The sequence below is a fragment of the Lepisosteus oculatus genome, unplaced genomic scaffold (genome assembly GCF_040954835.1).
Source record: "Lepisosteus oculatus isolate fLepOcu1 unplaced genomic scaffold, fLepOcu1.hap2 HAP2_SCAFFOLD_76, whole genome shotgun sequence".
Taxonomy (NCBI): domain Eukaryota; kingdom Metazoa; phylum Chordata; class Actinopteri; order Semionotiformes; family Lepisosteidae; genus Lepisosteus; species Lepisosteus oculatus.
In genome coordinates, this window is record NW_027168320.1 from 538663 (window position 1) to 552234 (window position 13572).

The 13572-nt window shown below is 45.2% G+C and overlaps 4 non-coding genes across 4 annotated transcripts; 1 reads left to right on the top strand and 3 right to left on the bottom strand.

Moving 5' to 3' along the window:
- Positions 1–2456: 2456 nt before the first annotated feature.
- LOC138234866 (U4 spliceosomal RNA) lies at positions 2457–2598 on the top strand. Its single transcript, XR_011187941.1, has one exon. It is a non-coding gene; the product is annotated as a U4 spliceosomal RNA (small nuclear RNA).
- Positions 2599–4506: 1908 nt separating this feature from the next.
- Positions 4507–4670, bottom strand: LOC138234910 (U1 spliceosomal RNA). The gene has a single exon (XR_011187983.1). It is a non-coding gene; the product is annotated as a U1 spliceosomal RNA (small nuclear RNA).
- Positions 4671–7993: 3323 nt separating this feature from the next.
- trnar-ucg (transfer RNA arginine (anticodon UCG)) lies at positions 7994–8066 on the bottom strand. Its single transcript has one exon. It is a non-coding gene; the product is annotated as a tRNA-Arg (tRNA).
- A 4321-nt stretch (positions 8067–12387) lies between these two features.
- On the bottom strand, positions 12388–12469 carry trnas-aga (transfer RNA serine (anticodon AGA)). The gene has a single exon. It is a non-coding gene; the product is annotated as a tRNA-Ser (tRNA).
- Positions 12470–13572: the final 1103 nt, after the last annotated feature.

Consider the following 13572-nt stretch of genomic DNA (forward strand, 5'->3'; position numbering starts at 1 on the left):
GCTTGCAACCACTTTCTGGAAAATGATAAAAATGCCAAAAATGAAAAAAAAGTTATCAATTCTAGAGCCTAAGAGGAAAACAAGACAAATGTATATCTCCAAAAAATGTTATGTGCTTCAGAAGAGCCCAGGAAAGTTTTTTGCATACATGAAACCACGCCCGTTTGCACGTAAGCAGACATGGTTGCACACACGACTGCAAGAAAGCACGCGTGCATGCGAAGTCATCCTGTTGAGCATTTGAGAAGCCGCACCACGCCGCACTTGAAATAGCTCTTACATTAGTGGTAGACGCAGGAATCGCCTTTTTATTTACGCTCTTACCAACGCGATGGAAAGCAAAACAAAGCAAAGCAGAGCAAAACAAAACGAACAAACGAAAACCCTCACGTCCAGCACTTGCATATAACGCCGTTACGTGCACCCCCAACATTCTTCTTTGCGCATCTGTGAAAGGTAAACTCTTGAGCAAACTCTGAACCAGCTCTAAGGAAACTAATCCGATTAGACGTTACTTTGACTCATCTTTTTACGCTCAGTGCTGGATTACTCAAACTCCAGCTAGGGTTAGGGTTAGCATTCCCACGCTACTTAGACACTTTGTTTACGCTCAGTGCTGGATTTTGGGAACTTCAGGACGAGTGGGAATTTTCTCCTATCTGTCCATTCTGTTTTGTTTTGGAGAGTCTTGGCTGCCTATGTTGTACAGTGCAGCGTGAAGGAAACATTTTCCAAAACTGTGTCGGCTCAAAAGTTGTAAGAAAACCTCTCCAGCTGCTTTAACTCTCTTCATTTTTGTCATTTAATGTGACACTCGATGTATAACTGGAGCCTCACATATGCAAATGGTGAGGCTCCAGTTCGATACCCAGTTCAACACCACTTTACAGTAAATGACAAAAGCATGGCAGACTGTGCCGGACCGGCAGATAACTCTTGTCTGTCGGCACTATGTGGCAGCGTTGCACGACAACTCATCTCACCACGGAAAGGAACCTAACAGCTTTGGTAAAAGAGGAGGAAAGGACCTGGCCCGTACGAGGCTCAAACCCACGACCGTGGCGTTATTAGCACCACGATCTAACCAACTGAGCTAACCGGCCTCACAACAGTGGCCCTCTCTGTGCTGCAAAAAATCGAACTCAGGGAATTTCTTTTGTCCTCCTTTGAATAGAAAGCCGTGTAATTCAGTGTACGGGCTTTCTCGTGCAGTTTCATGGTTCTTGTAACCCAAATCCTACACTGGCCTGAAGTGCCCCCCCATTTCACAGCATTTTTCAGCTGATTTAAAATGTACCTAAAGGAGAAGCATTATTGAAGACCATCAATTACCAAGAGCTTTTGTCAAAGGTTTTGGTGGTCATTTTTAATGACCACAGTGCGCTGTGACCTCGGTTTTACATCTCATCCAAAAGACAGCACCCTTTTACAACACAGCTTCTCCGTCACTATATTGGGACATTGGGACCCGCACAGACCTCAGGGTGAGCACCCCCCCACTGGCACCATTAACACCGCTTCCAGCTGGAAGCTTTGTTTTTCCCTGTAGCTCACCCTCATCCAGGTACTGACCTGGCTAACACCTGCTTAGCTTCAGTGGGTTTTCAGTTGCAAGTTGCAAGGGGATGCAAGTGATGGAGCCGCTCGCTGCAATAGCCACTGCATTGGCCGGGAATCGAACCCCAGCCTCCCGCATAGCGGGCGAGAATTCTACCACTGAACCACCAATGCCCAATGCCAGTACCTTCAAAAAAGACGCTTTTTTGGTGCTCTGTTCAAAAAGCATCGACATCTGCTTCCAGCTGCAAAATGCCATCCCCGGAAGCTGAAGAATTTATTTATTTAGACACCGCTCAGAATCCCCTGTAAGATTATCCCTCAATTCCGTTGTGCAGTGCTTTACCTCGTTCAAAAGGCATCTCTTTCCTAGTCACATTCCAAGGCTCATCGAACCCGTGCTGTTTCCTCCAGCGGTATAGTATTGCAGTAAGACAGCACGATGCCTGCAAGACTATGTCACGCTAAACGCCACAGATAGTGTTTGTCCGTTCGTGTCAGTCCTGCAGCCATGGGAAGTGGGACACAAACATGCTGCAATGCTTTCAGGACGTTAGGATTTGTTTATGCAACATCCGAGAAGAGTACTTGTGGCTTGAATGTGAACTGTACGTGCCCGCCCCCTTTCCTCTGCAGTGCATGAGTTCCTCCTGGCATGCCCTTCGTCATTGTTCTGTCATCTTGTATTTAAAGGGTTGTATTTCTGCTGCTGAAAATAAGCAACGGTTTTCTCACAACGCCCTTTGTTCCTGACGGAGCCCTTGTCTGTCATGAAATTCTTCAAAACCTCAAGCTAGAAGAAGAAGAAGACGACAAATATGAAGCATTATAGCAACGACATGCCATGAGACGATCGATAACGATTTCCATAGGATCCCCGCGGTTGCCTGGCAACCGTCAGCTTTGCGCATTGGCAGTATCATAGCCTGTGAGGTTTAGCCGAGGCGCGATTTTTGCTAGTTGAAAACTTTTCCCAATACCCCGCTTCCGCCGGTTTGCAATACAATCGGCGAAATCAATTTTTGACAGTCTCGTCAGAGACTGAGCAAGGTGTTTAAAGACAGATTTTGTCATAGTGACATAATGGTAGAAAGAAACGAGCTTCCCAGTGGGCAAAAGCCGTATAATATACGTCTATTAAACGCATACCTTAGACATCTAAATGTGGTCTGCAATTCATCTAGAATGAAATTCTAATATACGTCTACTGTTATACGTCAATTATACGTCTATGATTAGATGTTCATTATACGTAAATGGTTGGAGTTCTATTATACGGATAAATTCAGAGGACTATTATACATATATGGTAGGTGTTACAGATAACTTTAGAGGACTATTATACGTATATGGGTAGAGGTCTATTATACATCAAAGATAGGTTTTACAGGTGTAGAAACTAGTAAATCAAGCCAATGATTAGGTTTAGAAATTTATTCTGAAAATACACATTCACACCTGAAACATATGTATTTCAAATTATACATTGTATACAATCAATCAACAATCAACATATGGGCAATAATCATAAAAAACACAACTAGTCTTAAACTTCAGCTTCAAATTCTGGTAACATGGCAATATACAGTATAGTAACGACAAACACAAACTAATTACATTAACACACTAACTCAAAACCACATTTTGATTCAAATATACATTTTAAAATGTACAACTTCTATATTTCCAAGAAAAAAAAATATTACAATGGAAGTTAAGACGATTTTTGTCCACTATTTGCAAACCCTGTCTAATTGTCCTAACAGTTAGAACCAAAAACCTATTATTTTCAGTGTCCAGATCTCCTGGCCCCCTGCCTTGCATATGCATTCTTCAAGTAACACATGGCGTGCTCCTTTATTTCTTTTTCTGTTGATGTAGGGTGGGACTTCAGCACCGCAGCTAGGAGAAAATTATATAATATTACTTCCCAAATAAATGATGATTAATATCTTCTTTAGTATAATCTAAAAAATGAATGGTTTACTGAGCTCAAAGCTGAAATAAATGTATAAAATTTGGCTTGCATCATAGCAGTTGAGCAATAAAGTCTGTCCTAATTAAAGAGTACCCAAAGTTTGAAAGTACAACATAGAATAAGAAAAGAGAAACGGCAAAACGATTTTGTGTCATCTTCCCCATTCACACTATTTTTATGTGCCATTTTTTGCTTATTCACGTACTATTTTAATCAAAATAATATTAAGAAAGATCTGTATGTATTCAGATAGTATTATTATTGTTCATACTTGCTCGTCAAAAGAGGATTGCTGAGATATTTGCGGATATACTTCTACGTTTGAAAAACGTGACCAACGAATACTAGCAATGCATTGTGGTATATAACCGGAAAATATGCTGGGTTGAATATTTTCTCAATGTATGCGTTTATTAATGTTGTCGATATTATGGTTGAAATTTAACATTGATAATACATTGCGGCTATGTGCCCCCTGCTATGAGGTATGCTATGTGCCCCCTGCTATCCTCTAAATCTGCAAATGAAGATGAGTCGATAAACCACTCGTTTTTCGTATAACTAGACATATATTCATTTGTTACCGATTTCATTCATTGAGCACGGATACAATAGAGGTACAGCCATTCACTGTTTGACATGTCTGCACTGGTACAGAACCGAGCAATCAGAAAACGGGTGAAACTGTCTTTAGACTCAGCATACAGTACCGAGGCCCCCCATGACCAAATAAAGGCTAACCTCGATAATCAGCCTAAAGAACGCAGACTACAGCAAAACGACTGACTTTGAAAAGGGAATGAACGTCCAGAAAGAGTAGTGGAACTAGCTTGAGATGCTTCTCCGGACCCCTAACTAAAAGCCAGCGAGAACCAGCAGCGGCGTCCACTCCTGTCGAACCGGGATCCTTCCGCAGCCACGCAGCTCGTGGTGTCCTAACCCTCCCGTATCTGATTTTGGACCAAGCACATCAGGGGAGAGCGCGAACGCAGTCCCCCACTACCAGAAATTATGCAGTCGAGATTCCCACATTTGGGGAATTCGCAGGGGTCAGCACAGCCGGAGTGCAATGGCCAAGCCTCGCCCTGGGTGAACCTCCTTCTTGATCAAGGTATCTCCCCTGCCAGGTAAGTATGAGTTAAACAGGCCCCTGCAAGCGGCCCGCACCCACAGCACAAATCGCGCAGTCTAGGCCACCTCCTCGCCCCGCACGCCACCGCCTCCTGCTGGGCCCACTCTTTCACACACTCACACGCCACACTAACACTCAAAAGTGTGGGCAAAACGAGAAAACGAGCGCGCCGTTTCCTACACATCTGCAGTCGCCGTTGCGCATTCGCAGCATGTCCCGGGATGCAATTCGGCCTCATTTGCATAACTCCAGACCGGCAGATCGCCACGCAAGCTCGCGACGTGCGCCTGCCACACACCGAACAAACCTTTTCAGCAATTTCCAAAAAACGGGCCTGCTCGCCTGCCCACAAGGCTCCGTCTCTTACCTGCTCTCCAGAGCCTGCTGCCTTCTGTGCTTTTCTCTCGGCACCGCTGCAGTGCACACAACTCCTGCAGCGGGAGGGGGGGAGAAAGTTCCCGCGCTCCGCCGCAGGGAAGGCTCGCTCCGTGCGCACACGTCCTTTCGATGCCAGTCCAACAAGTGCTCCGCATTAGCTGCGTCGGGGCTCCGGCGTGTCGCACCTCACCTCACCTCGCACTGCCCCCTCCTTGAATGTCTGCCGCTGGGCATGCCCCGCTCTCCTCCGCCTTATCTTATCGCGTGTGAGCACCGACAATGGCCACAATGCCGGGGAATGGCACCTGTAAAGTGTTAATTGGGGCACAGGAACAGCCCGTCTCGTCTCGGGGGGGCCGCCTTCAGAGACAATACAGCAAACACAGCGGGGCGGGGGAAGAAGACGACACCACACATGCGGGTACATTCAGCTCCGGCGGGATCGAGACATTTGTCGGTCTTTTCAAGTGCCGAGAGCCGAGCAATCCTTCACTTGTATCGTTTCTCCCCGGTGACTAGATCTGGCCCTGCGACTCTCGACTGGGCTCACCCCCGGGGCAGCCCAGCAGGTGTGAGCCTGGCCGGCACCCGGATGGGAGATTCCACCCCGGAAAAGCTCCGGTTGCTGCTGCTCCTGCAAGAGGTGTGACTGGGACCAGTAGGGAGCGCTCACCCTGCGGGCTGTGTGGCTCTCTTACGCCCCAGCCTCCTGATGGCAACACTCTGCTGCACAAACAGGCGCCGTCCTTCGGGATAATTGAAAAGTTCGGGTCATAGCCGATGCAGTGCGTGCTAATTAGAACAGCAACGCTGAGCTCTCAGCACCGTACTGAGCCCAGGTGTTTTTCTAAAGCTGTCAGGTGCAGTTCATTTACAGTACGCCCCGTGTCTCAACGGTAGGACGGAGTCAAATACTGCCTCGACACGCAACAGCATTATAATAAACCGCAGGACTTGAGGGCTGTTCTCTTTCAATGTTCCAAGGCATTCGTAAGAGCGTAGGTCAAGGGCCATTCGTGCATCTCCTGTAACTCGAGTAAAAATGCTATTCAAAGTGCAGTGACTGAAATCGTCGTCCACATGTCTCCGTTGTTGATTTTTTTCTGTCTAAGAAAGTTCTATTTTCATGTCCGAACGGGGAGACTTTATCATTCCAACTTGAAGCCACCCTTAAGTACTCTGAGGTGTGTGTCTGCTTACACGTATGGCGTAAAAGGTTTCTTAAACGGAGAGCGAACTTGAAAAAAGTTGCCGCCGCCTCGCACTCCCTGTTCGATTGTAGCAAGAAGCCAACAGCTGGCGTATTTACTGTAATCGTGGCCGAGTGGTTAAGGCAACAAACTTGAAATCTGTTTGGGTCTCCCTGCGCAGGTTCAAATCCTGCCGACTACGGTGTCCTTTGCATTTGCTCTCGTGCGTGCATGAAAAAGGACCAGCGCTGTTTTGTTTTCGCTGGGACCTTTAACACTCTAAATCGCCTAGACCCACTGCCTTGGAAATCGATTGTTCAGCACCCACGAGTGACGCTTTGCAGCTGGACGCAGATAACGATGCTTTTCTGCAACGAGCTTTCCAGCTGAATTTTCTCGGCAGCTCCATACTGAACCTGTTCTCCATTGCAACATAGCGGAGGCTCGTCACGTCTATAGCAAGGCTGTGTAGGACCGCATACGCCACAGTGACTTGTACACAGACCACATGAAAGGCAAGCAAAATACACTTTTAAAATTCCAAAGACTCACAAGGTCAGAGGAACAGCGATGACCTGAACAGATCTGTTACAGAAGTCTAGGTTGACCTTTTTAGAGCTGTAATTGCATTTTTGTTTAATAGAAGATCAAATCTACTCGCATGTACCAGCACCTTACAGTTTATTGATGTTAATTCTATTTAAGTAATAAGATTGCTAACGATGTTGGACTTTAGCCAGTGTTTTTTAGAACAAATTGCTTACTCTTCTGTAAGGAATACGCAGTACGTGCCTTTGTCAGTCATTGCTCACCATACCTGTAACTTTCTTATCTAACTCACTTCCTCAAATGGTGAAGGTCCACAAACATAAATGAAAAAAAAACCCTTGTTGTAGATGAGGTGCACAAAAAAGCAGCCCCTGATAGTGTATAACACATTTATACTATTGCAGAGACACATGTAATATATATATATACTGTATATATATATGAAACAGAAATACAAACAGAAACAGGAATCGCTTACTCACCTGGAGAATCTCTGTAGGAATATCTAGCATTTATCAATGGAAATAAAAGCTGCTTTAATACAGTGCATGTTCAAACTCAAAACCTCAGCTGCTGTTCTTGTTTGTTTTGGGACAAATTGCAACTGAGCATCGCATGAGCCGGTACGTACCCTTATCTGTTAGGGAATTTCAAGGGAGGAGTTAGATCAGAATGGGTAGGCTGCAAAACAACAAGTAAAGATTTATTCCAAGATGAAACGTTGTGGCGGTTTTCTTATCTTTTCAGCATGGACTAAACTTTTACGTGTTCCTTATATGCTATATATGTATATATTAGAACCAATGTCGTTCTTAAAAACTAACATGAAATTGTCAGGGACATTCAGCTATATACAAAGACGAGACAGACAAAGTAATAATTCTATATTAACGTGGCCTACATATTGACGCAATGATCGAACTAACTGACATGTTCTGATTCAGATCCCCTGCAGTTCATGCCAATTAGAACAATAGCAATGCTGAGTCCTCCCCACCCTACTGAGCACAAATTCAGCTGCTCTCCAGTTCTGTTCTGCATGTTTTTTCATTGCAATTGAGCTCGGAGCTGGAGATGATCTCCATACAGTTCTGTGTTAACTAGCCCGCACTTGCGTGCTAATTTACGGGTTGTGGCAAATGCTTTTCTATAGTTCATATACATGACGGCAACCTGTTACCGAGGAACCTGAGAGGTTTAAAAGCCTCACGAGCCAGGAAGGACTCGAACCTACAATCTTCTGATGCGAAGTCAGACGCGTTATCCATTACGCCACTGGCCCATAGAACATGCGCTTACACTCCACCACAGAGAGCTCTACACTGCTACCAGTAGTACACTTCCCCATCTAAATTTTCACAGCAAGAAACTTGTGTTTCCTACTATTTTTATCAGGTTTAAAATATCATCTCCTTAAAACAGAAAAAGTGTTGATGTGTCGTGCTGAAATTCCGATTGATTTTGAATTCAAAGAAAAAAGGTTTTCTTCCAAAACACCGTGAAATTCTAACATCTTGCAGACAATAGGTGTATTCCATGTTGAAAAGAGAAGAAAGAAAACCATGGAACCTTTTACAGGTGTGAGGCTTCTTCAGGTGTGAGAAGACCTCATGGCCGAAACGTTGTGTTTCCTTTCTTCTCTTTTCAGCATGCAATAAACCTATTACTTGTTCCTTTGCAGCCGAGGCATGGTGACGTAGCTACCCAGCTGAACATCTTGCAGACTCTACAGTACTTCTCTCCTGTAGAAGTAAAGCAGGGCTTGCTGGGTGAGCTTTTGCTCCGGTAAATTAGGTCACGTGTCATGTTAAATCACTTCTTCTAAACACAACATTTGCTGGTGCTAGCTTTCCCCATGAAAAGAGACATTTCCCTTACAGTACATGACATATCGTTTTTTTTTTCTATCAATAAGTATAGAAATAAAACAAAAGAAAAAATGTTGTCGCCAAAGAATGCAGCTCTGTCGCCTTGGGTGTCAAAGGGCATTGAGCTCCATGAGAAGTGTCAAATAAATGCCATTTCTCATCATTTCTCTTGGCGTCAGTTCTGCTATTAAATGGGAAAGAGACAACGGGCTCAGAGATTATGTTAAGTGCACACCGAGCGCAGATGTGTCCAAGTGTCTGTAAAAGTGCGGTGCTCCCTAGTGGCTTAAAGTGCCTGCCTAGTAAGCAGGCGATCCTGGGTCTGAATACCAGCTGTGCCTCTCTCCGTGTCTTGTTGTGCCAAATGTATCATTTCAGACAAACATGTACAGCTTTGTTCAGTTTAATGCAAGAATGCATTTCCTTTCTGGAATAACTTGTTTCTGAAGAAATCCATACATTTTGTGAAAGATGAAATCAATTTCTTGGTTGTCAGTGAAAAAATATTGCTGGCTACAAGAAGCGCAAACGATTGTTTTCTTTGACCATAAACCTGCAAATGTAGGGAGCACAAGCGGCCGTCAGTCTCTGTGGAGCAATCGGTTAGTGCATTTGGCTGTTAACTGAAAGGTTGGTGGTTCAAGCCCCTCTGGTATGGGTGTCTCAGTTTTTCCAATGTAAACATCATCACCATCGCTAAAGAAGATGGCGCAGAAGGCTCCACAGCCAAAACGTTGTGCTTCTTTTTTTCTCTTTTCAGCATGGAGTAAACCTTTGCTTTATCCTTTGCAGCCTAAGCATGCTGATGCAGCTACCTTTCTCTTAACGCGCCTCAATCATTATTCACCAAAACGATCAGCAGAATAAGTCGCCTTTGTGGTGATGTCACTCCTCTGCTTCACAAATGTCCTTAGTGACGGGCCATTTCTTTCTGCCATTTTTTTTCCGGAGCGGTTATTGATTGCTCCATCATTTCCCTCTTACTTTCCATCACTAGATTGAAAAAAAAAACAGAAACAGGCTGACAGGACGACAATCAAATTGCAAAAACTCATCAAAGCACTCGATAGAGTATTGGAATCCACAAGTAGCTACGAGCAACTTTGTCTTGGCTTGCATGAATGTCGGAAAATGTCAAAAAGAAAAAGATGGTGGCTTTTTCATATTCGTTCTTTTATTTTTAGCTCGTTGGCTCTTCTGTCCATTGTCCTCCTGCCTGGCTCTTGACCTGTGACTGTTTGAACGCACACAGTAGACTTTCATGCGGGGGATTTGTCCTGAGCCTCTGTGAAAGACCCACCCACCCCCATAAATAACTGCTCTAGAAACACATGAATGCAAAACTAAACCACAGCTTAAAGAGGAGCTTGTCATGTCCGCCAGGCAGTTAAGACCAACTCTTAAGCGATCTAATCAGCACCAGCAGTGGGTGATTATTAACAAACCCTGCCGCACGAGTTAACCCACCTGCACACACTCCACCGTGCGGTACACAGTGCTATTTTTACCATCTTTACCTGCTTCCCGCTGCTCGGTATTGAGTCTATGCCTTGAGAGCTCTACCTGGCGTTTTTTCCATTACCTCGTTTATTCTGGATATTGGACTCCCCTTCTGCCTTTTTGACTTTGGACCTCGCCTCTCACCTCGGACTGTTTGCCACCAGTGTTCTCCCTGGATTACGACTTACCTTACGCCTCTTGACCACGAAACAAAGCAAAGCAGAGCAAAACAAAACGGAAAAACGAAAACCCTCACATCCCGCACTTGCATATAACGCCGTTACGTGCCCAAGCGGTATTGTACGTCATCCTAGCACTGCACCCCGGGGCGTACGGTATATGGGAACGAGCACACGCCACGAATCGTCTCGAATCACTCCCTACAGCTGTAAGGTGCCTTGAAGCGTGCACCCCCAACTTTCTTCTTTGCCCATCTGTGAAAGGTAAACTCTTGAGCAAACTCTGAACCAGCTCTAAGGAAACTAACCCAATTTAGACGTTACTTTGACTCATCTTTTTACGCTCAGTGCTGGATTGCTCAAACTCCAGCTAGGGTTAGGGTTAGCATTCCCACGCTACTTAGACAATTTGTTTACGCTCAGTGCTGGATTATGGGAACTTCAGGACGAGTGGGTATTTTCTCCTATCTGTCAATTCTGTTTTGTTTTGGAGACTCTTGGCTGCCTATGTTGTACAGTGCAGCGTGAAGGAAACATTTTCCAAAACTGTGTCAGCTCAAAAGTTGTAAGAAAACCTCTCCAGCTACTTTAACTCTCTTCATTTTTGTCATTTAATGTGACACTCGATGTATAACTGTATAACATCAGTTATTCTGTGCGATTGATTCTCATTTTATTCTAAACTCGCCCGCCCAGGGACGCCATTAAATGTAGAGGTTTGATGGGTTTACTGAGACAATTATTAATTGTAGCAATAAACACGAGGTTGTTCGTTGGGGCTTTTAGAAAATCAATTGTCAGATCAACTAACAACGCACACACATATGCAAATGGTGAGACTCCAGTTCGACACCCAGTTCGACACCACTTTACAGTATCTGACAAAAGGATGGCAGACTGTGCCAGACCGGCAGATAACTTCCGCTTATTTTTACCATATTAAACATTGGAAATCCAACCACCTGCATTTGTGACACTTGATTTTGGCTCCACCTACAGTAAGACACTCTTAAATCTTCAAACACTTTTCTCTTCTCCCGCAACACTCTTGTCTGTCGGCACTATGTGGCAGCGTTGCATGACAACCCCTCTCACCACGGAAAGGAACCTAACAGCTTTGGTAAGAGAGGAGAAAAGGACCTGGCCCGTACGGGGCTCAAACCCGTGACCTTGGTGTTATTAGCATCACGCTCTAACCAACTGAGCTAACTGGCCTCACGACAGTGCTCCTCTCTGTGCTGCAAAAAATCGAACTCAGGGAATTTCTTTTTTCCTCCTTTGAATAGAAAGCCGTGTAATTCAGTGTACGGGCTTTCTCGTGCAGTTTCATGGTTCTTGTAACCCAAATCCTACACTGGCCTGAAGTGCCCCCCCATTTCACAGCATTTTTCAGCTGATTTAAAATGTACCTAAAGGAGAAGCATTATTGAAGACCATCAATTACCAAGAGCTTTTGTCAAAGGTTTTGGTGGTCATTTTGAATGACCACAGAGCGCTGTGACCTCGGTTTTACATCTCAACCAAAAGACAGCGCCCTTTTACAACACAGCATCTCCGTCACTATACTGGGGCATTGGGACCGGCACAGACCTCAGGGTGAGCGCCCCCCCGCCGGCACCATTAACACCGCTTGCAGCTGGAAGCTTTGTTTTTCCCTGTAGCTCACCCTCATCCGGGTACTGACCTGGCTCACACCTGCTTAGCTTCAGTGGGTTTTCAGTTGCGAGTTGCAAGGGAATGCAAGTGATGGAGCCGCTCCCTGCAAAAGCCACTGCATTGGCCGGGAATCGAACCCAAGCCTCCCACATGGCAGGCGAGAATTCTACCACTGAACCACCAATGCTCAGTGCCTGGACCTTCAAAAAAGACGCTTTTTTGGTGCTCTGTGGAAAACGCGTCGACATCTGCTTCCAGCTGCAAAATGCCATTCGCGGACGCTGAAGAACTTATTTCCAAGGCAGTGGGTACAAGCGATTGGGCGTTTTAAAACCACCAGGAACAGCAAAGAGGCGCGCTTCTTTGCTTGCGCCGAAACACACCGACTGGAGGCAGACAACGTAGTCGGCAGGATTCGAACCTGCGCGGGGAGACCCCAATGGATTTCTAGTCCATCGCCTTAACTACTCGGCCACGACTACAGCAAGCCCCACCGCCGCTGCGTTCTTGCTACAATCTTACCTGGATCGCGAGGCGCCGGCGAAAGCCTATTTCAAAGTCGTTCTCCGTTTCAAAAAAACATTTCCAAAATACAAGCCTTGCAGACAGACACGCCTCAGAGGAATTAAGGGTGGCTTCATGTCGGAATGATAAAGTCTCCCCGTCCGGACATGAAAATACCACTTTGTTACACAAAAAAAGAATCAACAACAGAGAAATGCCCACAAGCATTTGAAAAGCCGCACCACGTCGCACTTGAAATAGCTCTTACATTAGTGGTAGACGCAGGAATCGCCTTTTTATTTACGCTCTTACCAACGCGATGGAAAGCAAAACAAAGCAAAGCAGAGCAAAACAAAACGAACAAACGAAAACCCTGCATATAACGCCGTTACGTGCCCAAGCGGTATTGTACGTCATCCTAGTACTGCACCCCGGTGCATACGGTATATGGGAACCAGCACACGCCACGAATCGTCTCGAATCACACCCTACAGCTGTAAGGCGCCTTGAAGCTTGCACCCCCAACATTCTTCTTTGCGCATCTGTGAAAGGTAAACTCTTGAGCAAACTCTGAACCAGCTCTAAGGAAACTAATCCGATTAGACGTTACTTTGACTCATCTTTTTACGCTCAGTGCTGGATTGCTCAAACTCCAGCTAGGGTTAGGGTTAGCATTCCCACGCTACTTAGACACTTTGTTTACGCTCAGTGCTGGATTTTGGGAACTTCAGGACGAATGGGAATTTTCTCCTATCTGTCAATTCTGTTTTGTTTTGGGGACTCTTGGCTGCCTATGTTGTACAGTGCAGCGTGAAGGAAACATTTTCCAAAACTGTGTCAGCTCAAAAGTTGTAAGAAAACCTCTCCAGCTGCTTTAACTCTCTTCATTTTTGTCATTTAATGTGACACTCGATATATAACTGGAGCCTCACATATGCAAATGGTGAGGCTCCAGTTCGACACCCAGTTCGACACCACTTTACAGTATATGACAAAAGCATGGCAGACTGTGCCGGACCGGCAGATAACTTCCGCTTATTTTTACCATATTAAACATTGGAAATCCTCCCACTTGCATTTG